The sequence below is a fragment of the Pelobates fuscus genome, chromosome 11 (assembly GCF_036172605.1).
Source record: "Pelobates fuscus isolate aPelFus1 chromosome 11, aPelFus1.pri, whole genome shotgun sequence".
NCBI classification, from domain to species: Eukaryota; Metazoa; Chordata; class Amphibia; order Anura; family Pelobatidae; genus Pelobates; species Pelobates fuscus.
Genome location: NC_086327.1, coordinates 1,982,311 through 1,994,071, shown reverse-complemented (window position 1 = coordinate 1,994,071; position 11,761 = coordinate 1,982,311).

Sequence of the window (11,761 nt, the reverse complement as noted above, 5' to 3'; positions counted from 1 at the left end):
ACCCCAGAAACAAAAGAAAGCATCTTTGAGGTCTAGGAAGGTATAGTAGGTTGCCCCACCTGGTATTAAAGCAAGCAGATTATAGGGGATGGGTACCACTGGGTGTATATTGACTACTGCATTATTAACTGCGTTTAGATCTTGTACAGGATGATACTCATCTGATCCCGGCTTCTGAACAGGTAATAATGGAGTGTTCCAAGGGGAGGTACAGAATTTTAGGATGTCATACTTTGCACACTTATCCACATAGGTTTGTATATTTTCCTTAGCCCTCTATAATATATGGTACTAACTAAGGCTAACAGGATATGCTCCAAGCTTTGATTCAATGTGTATTGGTGGAATATTGCGAGCAAGTCCTGGAGGATTATTCTCTGTCCATATTCTTGAAATGTCAAATAAGGATTCATCACTCTTAGGGTCTGTATTTGTTATTATAGAGTAGAAGTGCCATTCTTCTTCCTTTTGCACCGATACTGATATTATGCCTGGTGATCTATTAAACTTCAGAGACGTTGATCCGTTGGGTTTAAAAGTTATCTGGGCTTGAAGCTTTAATAATAGATCTCGTCCTAGAAGCTGAACTGGACACTCCAGCATATATAGGAACTGGTGCTTAACCAAATGGCCTCCTAGAATACAAGTATGACTCCTGAGAATTGGTCTAGCAGCGCTTTTCCCAGTAGCTCCTATCATAATTATAGTCTTCCTGAAGGAGGAGCAACTAGGTTAGTTACCACAGAGTACTCAGCACCAGTGTCAATCATGAAAAAGCTCCTCTTTCCCTCTATTGATACATCGACCATAGGCTGCACTCGGCTAAAGGGGGATGGAGCCCAGTCGGTATCAATAGTCTTCCATGACAGTGTCAGCCAGACCGACAAAATCTCTATCTTCTCTATCCCTTAATCTCTGGGTAGGGGAATAGTATCTACTTCCCTGAACACCTCCTCTGTTACTATTGTCATTCCCTCCAAGACTTTCTCTATAGCCACCTTTGTAACCATCTAGTAACCTTCTCTCTTGTCTTATCTATAACTTGCTTTATATTCCCTCTGTGGGCAGTCACTTTTCCAATATCCTTCCTCTCTACAATACGCACAGTGATTCCTACTTCCTCCCTTACTCAGGCTATTCTCAACTCCTCTATTCACCTCCCTTCCCTGTCTCTCTACACTTATGATAGCTACAGCTAGCATATCTGCCTTCATCCTCATTTTACGTTCTTCCTCCTGCTTTGTTTCAATCTCCCTGTTCATATACACCTGAACTGTGATATGGACATTCCTACAAATCCCTTTAACTTTAGCAATTTTCTTTTGATATCACCTTGGGTCTGGCTGACAAATGCTGAGTTGTTCATTCGAGAGTTCTCAGGGGCCTCTGGATTAAAAGGAGTATATAATCTATATGACTCCAGCAATCTCTCATAGAAAGCATTAGGTTACTCGTCTGCTTTCGTAAAGGAATTATGGGTCTTCCAATTAAACAGATCAGTCATGGTGAACGGGACATAAACAAATACAGGGTCTGCCAACTGTAATTGACCATTAATGTCAATGTGTGGTGGACCAGGGGTAAGCTACAGTGGCATTTGTAAATGTCAAAGTTGGAGGGCACCGGTCATTTGTCAGGTTAGGGTGGGACTTAGATAGGGTTGTTTAGTCATAGGTTCCGGTCGGGGAGTGGTGAGGTAGGTGGAAATGGATAAATTAATTTTACTGGTCAGTAACTTGGTTAACAAAATGTTTCGGACAGGGCTAGGAGGAGCCTGACCAGTAACCAAAAATGGTAAAAGTGTATTCCAGCGTCCTATACCATTGACCATTTCATCCAGTTGTATTTCAAAACTAATTTACTGTTACTAAAGGCACACAAGGCTCAGTAATTATAGTGTTATGTCAGTGGTTATGGTGTTTTCAGTGATTATGGTGTTTTCAGTGGTTATGGTATTATCAGTGGTTATGGTATTATCAGTGGTTATGGTGTTTTCAGTAGTTATGGTGTTTTCAGTGGTTATGGTATTATCAGTGGTTATGGTATTATCAGTGGTTATGGTATTATCAGTGGTTATGGTGTTTTCAGTGGTTATGGTGTTTTCAGTGGTTATGGTATCAGTGGTTATGGTGTTTTCAGTGATTATGGTATTATCAGTGGTTATGGTATTTTCAGTGGTTATGGTATTTTCAGTGATTATGGTGTTTTCAGTGGTTATGGTATTATCAGTGATTATGGTATTATCAGTGGTTATGGTATTATCAGTGGTTATGGTATTTTCAGTGGTTATGGTGTTTTCAGTGATTATGGTGTTTTCAGTGGTTATGGTATTTTCAGTGGTTATGGTATTTTCAGTGGTTATGGTATTTTCAGTGGTTATGGTATTTTCAGTGGTTATGGTGTTTTGTAATTGCTGAGAATTATCTGATTTCAGTGGATTCAGTTACTGTTATTAAGAATTCTCCTCACAATTTTGACTGCTAATAATAAAACTGAATACAAAGAACCAGTTGGGGGGGTAGGTAGGCACAGAAAAAGGAGGGGACAGGCATCTGAGAGCCAGAGACAATTAGAGCACAGGGGGACATACCAGCTGCACCAGTTTTTGCTAAAGAATTTAGTTGAGGGATGGTCAGATGGGTCAGATTCCATTGGGGATGGACAGACCAGTTTTGATAACCATCTAGTAACACAAACTGTGTTAACAGTCAAAAACTGGTCATTCTCTACTACATAAGGTAGTCCCCAAAATCACACACAGTATATCCCTTTTTAAAGTTATTTAGCATACATTCTAAGGGATCAACAATCTTTAAATCGGCGCTGCCATACTTAGCAATGGAGCGTCTAATTCAAAGAAACACAACAAACACACCTACAACAGTCACATTTGTTTCCCTGGCAACAGCACCATGTGGCACAGTTACTAGGTCAAACTCATACAACAAAACATACAGGGAATTCCCGTACACACACAGCTGTTACACCAGTCACTAGATAATCAATATTATGCCCTTTGGCGAAACTATACAGTCACCCACGCTATAATTCTCTATATATGAATTACCTGTCTATAACACACCCCAGTAACATCGTCTTTTACAAATAGCGGTTACAGTACGGTTAGCATAAGTCAAAGCACAATTTAAGGTCACAATACAATTATTAGTGGTTATGGTGTTAAACATGCATTAGACGACAATGATTAGTACTTATATACAGTGTCAGTAAATATACAGGGTTATGGTACCGTGCACTATGATACAGCAACACACTATTAACACTCTCGCTAGACGGCTGAGCTCGCGCTATCTAACAAGATATACACTTTACTAAACAATCTTTAGCACATTTACAATCCCAACTAAACTATTGGCCAGTACCTTGAATGGACTACCTAAAACTATATACATCCGTTTTGGTTAGCCACACTGCCCAAGCACCACATATAGCGAGCTAGAGGACCGAATTTACACAGACGCCTCTTAGTCGATTACTATCAAAAATCTAGTGGGTTCCAAATTTACACGCCTTCCCACTTAGCCAAGATAGGTTGAGAGCTAGCGAACCGAATTTACACAGACGCCGCTTAGTCTCCCGGTCCCTCCGACCTAGCGAACGTAATATACACCCTAGAACGCTAGTCTAGACAAGACACCGGTGTCCGGCTAGGGCTATTTACACCAGAACCCCGCCTGACTAACCAAATCAAACGGTCTTACTAAAGAGCGTTCGATTGAGCGGTGCGCCTTCGCTCCTTCCCTCCGACAGAGGGGGCAGATTCCATACACAGATTTAAACCCCTTTTGGGCCTACCGCACAATCGGTATACCCCTAGTGGGTCTGCCGTCTAAAACAGCAGTTGTCTTACCTCCTCGTTCCTGAACCTGGGTTCACACTCATCGACGGGGACACCCCAGCACTTACTACGTAGAGGCCGATGATCTCCTGGACAAAAGACCAGTGGCGCCGAGACAAAGGGAGGTCCACGCAGAAGTTCAGGGGTGCAGCCGTAGAGAACGTGGGCAAAGATAGACCGTCTCACGCCTCTGCTTCTCAGCTACCGTTGAACGATGAGCTTCCCGGCCAATGCACCAAATGATACCGGAGAAACTGACGGAAGCCAAGCACAGAGAGATGGACACAGGTTTCTTCAGGAAGGAAGAGATTCTTTATTCGATTCACCGACCGGGGCTCAGAGGGACTTATGTCGCCAAAATACAACAAGATCTGAGCCCAGAACTAACTGTGTAAATGCATGATATAGACATATAGCTCCTCCTATAGTTAACTCTACCCCCATATACTCTTTACACAATCAGCTGAACAAAGCCTAACTTCCCTTACTTATTAGACCACATGGCTCACCCAGAACAATGGAGGAGGGGGGAAGTGTTTTCAGTTTCTGCATTCCTGCATTTGCTCAATACGGTGTTGATTGTATCTTAGCTACGTGAAACTAACTAACTGATACACCATTTACACATATGCCACATGGCAATCTTGTCCTAGTAAATTTATTTTTACTGAGATTCCACCACACTAAAGCTAGCATAATCTACAATTTTCTCCACATGCCTACATCTACCCTGTTCAATATATAGACATAAAAACGTAGCATGTAAAGTGTTAAATGTTTATTTTACTACGCATCGTTTTCCTCACGTTACTTATATAAGCGAGAATTTAATTTGTTATCAGCCTTCATAACATATTATGCATAGCTAGCTAATGCCATGACAATTAATGCAAATGTATACCAGTATACCCTGAAGACGCTATTGTGGCGCACTAAGGCTATTTGCACACTCTGATTTTGATTACTTTTTTTTTTTTTTATCCAAGCTTGTACCACTCTGTTTATTTGAATGTTTCACAAAAAAAAAAAAAAACCCATGGCAATCTGTCTTTGAGGTGCATTGCACACCATCTGGATACTATTACCTCATGTCACCCCACAATGCCTCCCTCTTTCTCTTTTGTACCCCATGACGTATATGCCATAATAAAAGAAAGATTTACAAAAAGAATAATCTACTAGACAGCCACTAGGGGAGGAGTGAACCCTGCAAGGTAATTATTGCAGTTTAAAAAAACTGCAATGATTACACTTGCAGGGTTAAGAGTAGTGGGAGTTGGCAACCAGACCACTCCAATAGGCAGAAGTAGTCTGGGTGCCTGGAGTGTCCCTTTAAGTAGACTCTTTCAAGTAGGAGTTAGAAAACCAGGAGTTGAAACTAACAAGGTAACTGTTTTACTGTCCTCTATCTGGGGAAATGAGTGTTAGCAAGATTGCTGGTTTGACTCAATGCGCATCTTGTTGCATGTACACATGCCTGGATGTACCGTGCAGGGTCCAGGCCCAGACTGGCCATCGCCCGATCCGTTTTCCTGGCACTGGAGGGTCCCTCTCCCTCCCACCCACCAATCCCCGGTTACTGAAGGGGTGAAAACCCCTTCAGTCACTTACCTGAGGCAGCGGCGATGTCCCTCATCGCTGTCTCCTCCTCCACGCCGCTCCTCCCTGTTCTTCCGTCAGCCTGTGGGCGAGACTGATCCCGCCCACCGGCCGAGGAGACCTAATGCGCATGCGCGGCAATGCCGCACATGCGCATTACGTCTCCCCATAGGAAAGCATTGAAAACGAATTTCAATGCTTTCCTATGGGGATTTGAGCGACGCTGGAGGTCCTCACACAGCGTGAGGACGTCCAGCGATGCTCTAGCACAGGTTTCCTGTGCTAGAACCCAGGAAGTTCCCTCTAGTGGCTGTCTAGTAGACAGCCACTAGAGGTGGAGTTAACCCTGCAAGGTAATTATTGCAGTTTATAAAAAACTGCAATAATTACAGTTGCAGGGTTAGGAGTAGTGTAAGTTGGCACCCAGACCACTCCAATGAGCAGAAGTGGTCTGGGTGCCTGGAGTGTCCCTTTAACCCCTTAAGGACACATGACATGTGTGACATGTCATGATTCCCTTTTATTCCAGAAGTTTGGTCCTTAAGGGGTTAATTATATCACAGGCAGAGCGGAGGGATTGTATGCTGTGTGTGGGAGTGTCATACTGTTAATTACTGTTTTCATTGGTTTATGTCCCTTGTGTCCCTGTCCTCAATCAGGTCCAATGGGTGTGCCTCTGGCCTTAAGAACTGTATAAAAATCCAATCTGTGCCAATAAACCTTCAGACCTTCTTACCCTCAACTCGCAGCCTCGTCTCGTGTTGTAGGGAACTGCTATATCACTACAAGGGATTGCTATGATCAACATACTCCCTTGGATAATCACTCTTTTAAGAGCTATCCTGCTACGCTTTCTGAAGGAAGAGAGGTTCCCCCACTGGAGCCTGGAGCCTTGTCGTATGTCCAGGGTCAGTAGGAGACGGCAAGACCCCAACCAAGTTGCAGCGGTTCGTGAGGTCTGCAGTGCTTATGGTGTCTAGTGCGGTGGTGATGGTCCTTGGTGAGCACTAGGAGCATCAATTGACGGAGGGTCCATCACAAGGTTGTACAGTTCCTGACTCAATTATCTCTCAGGCACAGGTAGAAGAGAACTGCTCTTACTCCCCAGTGGCAGTGTACCCTGCAGAGAGAGGAAACAACCAGTCCTTCTCCTCAACCACAGCTGGAGTTACAGGGAGGGGAGACAACTGGTCTCACTCCCCAACCACAGCCGGAGTTACAGGGAGTGGAGACGACCAGTCCCAAGACAGGATGACGTGTTCCTTTAAGCCTGCTGCATGTACGGGGAAGGCGACATTTATTGATTTGTCATTTAGGAATCACGGAGTCTGTGTCACAGCAGAAGATGCATGCCTAAATGTGCGCAGGTGTTTTTCCTTGTACAGATATTTGTACATTTGTGTACCTGTAACTGTGTGGATATATGTGTTCGCCTTCTCACAGATGTCCCAGAATCCAACAGTTCCCGCCCCGTTCGGGCTCTTTATATGCCGCTGTTTAATGATGCGTTTAAATTTGTTTGTTAAAAACTGAATTTAAAATACATTCTGGATGGGCAGAGCCAACTGAGGAACGGCTACATTTTTGTGAGCTCCGGGCCTTAACCTTATTAAAACGCTGATTTTGGTGTGGATAAGCTACCCCTAAATTACCTGTTCCACTCTGTCACCAAGAGTACACACAAAAAGCCAAAACTGAACAAGGGCCCTACATCCCGAGATATCGGGGAACTACTGCATAGATCGCAAGCTGCTGGGTGGGAAAAGATGGAGATGGCTGACAAAGGCTCTTCCTACTCCTCGGAGGATATCCCCTATGATATGGGAGCGGTGGCCTCACCACTGCCAGCCCCCAATCCCAAACAACCCACGGAAGATGAGCCAGTCATAGCCAACCAGCTCAAGATTTTATTCGCAGAACAGAGAGCCAACATCGCTGGTGACATGGCCTTCTTCAAAGACCCACTGGAAGGCACTACCTTCCGCATTGTCATGTTGGGAGCCGCATCGTCTATCTGTGCTGGAACAGAAACTTGAGGAGTTAGAAAAATGGGATATAATAACAACAGACCAGCGAAAGACCAGCGGAGGCGATATAACCTTAAGTATCCTGTGTATCCCAGACTCCGTAGGCCTCCCTGACATGCCTCATTACATCCGACGGATGCTGCCAAAGCAGGCCAAGGCGGTGAAGCTCGACGGCATGTTCCACCTGCCTAAACCAAGGGCAGCACCAGCGGATGCACAGGCTGATTTAATCATCCGTTTCCAGGTAAGACCTCCTATTATTCGAGGGCTCATCACTGGACTTATACCCAGACCTTACTAAAAGCACCATTAACTGGTGAAATTCACTGCAACCACTACTGCAGCAACTTAGAGCAAAGGACATTCCATATAGGTGAGGACTGCCTAAACAGCTCATAGCCTGAGCCTGACGAAGAAGCAGAGAACACACAGTACGGGCCTAACAGGCTTAGCCTGTCACTAAGTTCATCCCCAGAACCACCAGACTTCTGACGCCTCCACAACCTCAGACCTGATCGGTCATGACTAACAATCGCCTCACCCACCACCAAATAGGCTACCACTCGAGGCTAACTTCTTACAACTGTATGATATGTTCGATGAATGGACATTTTACTTTATGTTACTTTCACTTTTCTTTATCTATCATATAGGCATATAGGACTCAGAAACACCACTAGTCATTCCCCGCTGATGAGTTTTTAAGTGGCACTACAGCAATAATGTTGTAAATGGCTCCCTACTTACCCCCTCCCCTCTGCCCAGACCCCTAGAGCACATCTCCTGCCCACCACTACGATTGGGAAGAGGGTACCTCACAAGAGAAGACAGCCCTTAAGTACCCATTTTAGCCACCACTACCTCATACCTGGGAGGGAAATGTTATGTTTAATCACGTGTGTTACATTACACAACATTATACCATTCTGCAGGCCTTAACCTGCTGTTATCCTAATACTTTTAATAACCAATATCTTGCCTGCTAATGTACTGAATGCCATATTACTTTTCCTGTGGAATGGCAAAAAAAAAAAAAAATTCTAATAGTGGAAAATGGTATATAGCTTTATGCAACTCTTTTTTGGTTTTCCTGGATATCTCTAATGAGACAGAAAGGGGTATTTTTTATATACACCCCTATATACTTATTAACCCTTAATAGGGAACACATGGGATGGGCGGCAGCATTGTAACAAAGCTGTGTGATACAAAAAGTGAATACAAGTATGTATTGGGGATGATGTGTACTGTGGTCGTTGCTGCCGCCCAGGAGTGATGGGAATGAGCGCAGGACTTATATTTTTGGATTCACTTTTTGTATCACACAGCTTTGTTACAATGCTGCAGTCCATCCCATGTGTTCCCTATTAAGCGTTAATAAGTATATAGGGGTGTATATAAAAAATACCCCTTTCTGTCTCATTAGAGATATCTTTGCCAGAAGGGTGACAGTCCAAGGTTCATTCCACTACACTGCTCCCCCTTGACCACAAGCCGGCATACACAGTCTGATCCTCCAAGTTCAGTCTGTCTAGACAACCCGTCAGTATTTTCATTCTGTTTCCCGGGGCGGTAATGTATCGTAAAGTCAAAAGGCTGCAGAGCCAAACTCCAGCACAAGAGCCTGGCGTTGTCCCCCGCCACTCGGTTCAGCCAGACTAACGGGTTGTATTCCGTGAGCAAAGAGAAGGGCTGTGCGTACAAATAGGGTTGCAACTTCTTCAGGACCCAAACCATGACCAGGCATTCCTTCTCCATGTCGGCGTAGTTTACTTCTCGGAGTATGAGTTTGCAACTGATGTAAGCCACTCGGTGACCGAGGTTCTGTACCTCGGCCATACCTATATAACACTTGGCTGGCTTCAGGGTCAAGCCCGCTTCCCTGATCCTATCTAAGACCACTCCTATATGGACCAAGTGCTCCTGACAGGTATCGCTATAAATGTCGATATCATCAAGATATGCATAGGCATAGTCTTGGAACCCATCTAGGAAGCCGGTCTACCATCGTCTGGAAGGTAGCCGGAGCCTTTTTCATCCCAAATGGCATCACCTTAAATTAGTATAAGCCAAATGGGGTGACTAACGCTGACTTAGGGATGGCTTCGGGGGCTAGGGGGATCTGCTAATACCCCTTACAGAGATCAATTGTAGTGATGTATTGGCCCCAAGCCATGCCGTCTAACAGGCATCGGATATGCGTCTGACACTGTCTTATCATTCAACCTCCGGTAATCCACACAGAAACAGGTCATACCATCCCAATTCGATACGAGGACTACTAGGGAGGCCCAGGGGCTGTTAGAAGGCTCAATAACTCCCAGTTGGAGCATCTCTTGGATCTCCTTGTGCATATTTCCCGGACTGATTTGGGAATCGGTATGGGGTTTGGTGCAATGGGAGTTGACCTGGTGTCTCTACCCGGTGTGTAGCCATGTACCCAAGTACATTGGAGAAGGTAGGTTTCTTCTCCTCTAAGAGCTGCTTTACCTCGGTCCGCTCCTGGGGGCTCAACTGGTCTCCAGTTTGACATCCTCTATCTCACCTGACTGACTCCCGTCCCCTAGGAGGTCAGGCAGGGGAAGGTTATCGAAGTCCTCAGAGGCAGGGGCACAGATCTCTGCCACCTCCTCTGCTCGCTCATGGTAGGGCTTCAGCACTTTCACGTGGAGCATGCATCACCCTCACGCTCCCGCTCCCGAGCAAGGGCCAATCACATAAGTGGTGTCACGCTTTTGTTCCACAACTTGGTATGGGCCCTGCCAGGCAGCTTGTAGCTTGTCATTCCTGACAGGGTTTTAAAATTAAAACTTTCTGCCCTACTTGAAAGCTACAGTCCCTGGCACCTCGATCATACCAAGTGCGCTGGCGATCCTGCGCTGCCTGGAGGTTCTCTCGAACAGACCTAGTTAACTCCTCCAGATGGTCACGGAATTCCAACACATATAGCACAATGGGGTTACCATCCTGGCCAAGATCCCCCTCCCAGTGCTCTCGGATAAGGCTAAGGGTCCCCTCACCCGCCTCCCAAAGAGTAACTTGAATGGGGAGAACCCTGTGGATTCCGTCATTACCTCCCGGTAAGCAAACAGGAGGTGCGGCATGAATTTCTCCCAATCACGGTGAGTCTCTGTGAACGCCCGAAGCATTTGTTTTAACATTCCATTGAACAGTTCGCAGAGACCGTTGGTTTGTGGGTGATAAGGGGAGCTTTCAATCGGCTTAATGCCGCAGAGCCTCCAGAGGTGTTGGGTGATCTCTGCGGTGAACTGAGTACCCCGATCCGATGCTATCTCCTGGGTAAATCCCATGCGGGAGAAGATTCGCATCAGAGCCTCAGCTACCATTTCCGCATGGATGTTGGTCAGCGCCACCACCTCTGGGTACCTGGTAGCGTAGTCCACTACCGCCAAGATATATTTCTTGCTGGAGGGGCTAGGCTTAGCTAAGGGTCCCACCAGTCTCTTACCTGAGCCTCCGGGTGTGAACTGTAGTCTCTGGTGCGGGCCTGTTGCCTGGTGACTACCAGGTATAATTCCTCCGGTGTGGACTTAAGCTCAATAGCGGATGTGAGCCTCACCAGGTATTCCCCAACAGCACTTCTGCCAGTAGCTCCGGCATCAACCCCACATCCACCACTCCAGACTCCGCTCCCCAATTCAGGTGTACTTGGGCAGTAGGCAGTTGGTACACTTTTCCCCCAGCTACCCTTATGGCCACTGTATTCTGGGTCTTTGCAGTGCTCGGCACCATGTGGCTTTTTACGAATGTGAGTGTGGCTCCGGTATCACGGAGCCCTTGGACCTCCTTCCCTGCCAAGATGACTGTCTGCCGGTGATGTTGGCGATTATCTGTGTCCGCCTGTAGTGGGTCCGCTTCAACTAAGTGTAGATAGCCAATATCACGTGGAACTAAGTGTAGATAGCCAATATCACGTGGAACTAAGTGTAGATAGCCAATATCACGTGGAACTAAGTGTAGATAGCCAATATCACGTGGAACTAAGTGTAGATAGCCAATATCACGTGGAACTAAGTGTAGATAGCCAATATCACGTGGAACTAAGTGTAGATAGCCAATATCACGTGGAACTAAGTGTAGATAGCCAATATCACGTGGAACTAAGTGTAGATAGCCAATATCACGTGGAACTAAGTGTAGATAGCCAATATCACGTGGAACTAAGTGTAGATAGCCAATATCACGTGGAACTAAGTGTAGATAGCCAATATCACGTGGAACTAAGTGTAGATAGCCAATATCACGTGGAACTAAG